Source organism: Callorhinus ursinus, unplaced genomic scaffold (genome assembly GCF_003265705.2).
Source record: "Callorhinus ursinus isolate GAN/ISIS: 27379988/994484 unplaced genomic scaffold, GSC_fseal_2.0 scaffold9, whole genome shotgun sequence".
NCBI lineage: Eukaryota > Metazoa > Chordata > Mammalia > Carnivora > Otariidae > Callorhinus > Callorhinus ursinus.
Window position 1 is genome coordinate 33282454 of NW_027397071.1, and position 1761 is coordinate 33284214.

At 42.2% G+C, this 1761-nt stretch overlaps 1 pseudogene; it reads right to left on the bottom strand.

Moving 5' to 3' along the window:
- Positions 1–1075: 1075 nt before the first annotated feature.
- LOC112824198 (small ribosomal subunit protein eS24 pseudogene) lies at positions 1076–1471 on the bottom strand (annotated as a pseudogene).
- Between the last annotated feature and the right edge of the window lie 290 nt (positions 1472–1761).

Consider the following 1761-nt stretch of genomic DNA (forward strand, 5'->3'; position numbering starts at 1 on the left):
TGTTGCTATGAGTGGTCTGGATTCACCATAGGCTTCAAATTCCCTGAGTGGTATCTTGGGTTTAGGGTGTGGGATGGTTGCCAAGGTAGGTTTTAAAGCATGTGCTCCCTCCGTTGGTGTTGTGTTTCCTGGCGTACTTCTCCCCAGACAGAATCTCTTCCTTGCAGCTCTCTCAGCTATATTCTACTGTTATTTTTACTCAACACTTGTTTGCCTTAATTTTAGGTTGGATACATTATCTATGAGTCCAGCTGGGGTCCTTCAAAATACTCCTGCCTCTCTTCCTACTGTAATGTTGAACCTGGAACGGATCTGTTCCTCCCCGAAGGTGGTGCTTTTTAAAAAATTCCCTATTCCAAACTGCAGTGGGTTCCCACCAGTGCCCTAAAACACATATTTTTGTTGTTCTTCACCACCACTACCCACCCTCAAAGGTTAAGGCTTTTGATTAGAAAGAGAAATAGGAAAAACAGTTGTGGGCAGAGTTTTGGCAGTGGCCATCCTTCCCTTCCCCCAAAGAGAACCATGAGGAAACCTATCTCAGGACTCTTCCCCATGCCTGTTAGTGCTTTGTGGGGTTAAGGCTTTTCTTGTAATAGTGTGAGAATGTTATTAGTATCTGAAGTCCCTGAGAGCTTTCCACTCTGATGCCAACCTTCATTCCGTCTTTAGCAGTTTGTTAACAATTTTTAGCTATATCCTCTTACCATCTTCTAAGCAGCCAGTGGTGCCTGCCCCAGGTAAGCAAATGCTTGGGTCCTATTTCTCTCTGTAGTTGTCTTACTGCCCCAATAATTCCCATTGCAATTCTCTGGTAAATTCGAAAAACATCATTAATTTGCAGTTTGCATTTTCCTGTTGCATGTTGCATGTTCCTATTATCTCCAGGTTTCACCATCTCTAAGCTGAAATAGAAGATGACCTGGTTACAAAATTCTTCCTTGGCAGTTATTTCTTTTTTTTTTTTTTCACATTAACATTCTTAGTTCATGAATCCTCTCATGAAAAATCTGCACAATCACCACAGATAAAGCCATGGCAGCATCTTTACTCCTTTGGTGGTCCGATCTCCAGCTCACTTCTTTTTGCCAGCAACAACATTGGCTTTTGCAGTCCCCCTGACTTTCTTCATTCTGTTCTTGTGTTCCTCTCACTGTTTTCTTGATGTCTTTTTCTTCTTATACGGGCCATGCCTTGCAAGTCTATGTTTGAGTTCATTTTTCTTTGCATAATCCAAGGAATCATAAATCATGCCAAAGCCAATTGTCTTGCCATCACCAAAATGGGTTCTGAATCCAAATACAAATATGACATCTGGTGTGGTCTTGTACATTTTGGCTAGTTTTTCCTGAATTTTTCTCTTAGGTACTGTTGCCTTTCCGGGGTGAAGGACGTCAGTGACCATCTATTTCTGCTGAAGAGGTCAGTTGATCAGGAACTTCCTGGTCTGGATAGTTGCTGTGTTATTCATGATGGCAACCGGGCTTCAAGCAGCCAGGGAGGAAAAAATGAAATAAAAATAAAAATAAATAACTTTTTTTTAAAAGATTTTATTTATTTGAGAGAGAGAAAGAGAGAGAGCGCACAAGCAGAGGGAGCAGCAAAAGGAGAGGGAGAAGTAGACACCCCGCTGATGCGGGACTCAATCCCAGGACCCTGGGATCATTACCTGAGCCAAAGGCAGATGTTAAATGAGCCACCCAGGTGCCCCCGAAGTTATTTTTCTTTCAAAGTGTTGCTCCACTATATTCTCACTCACAT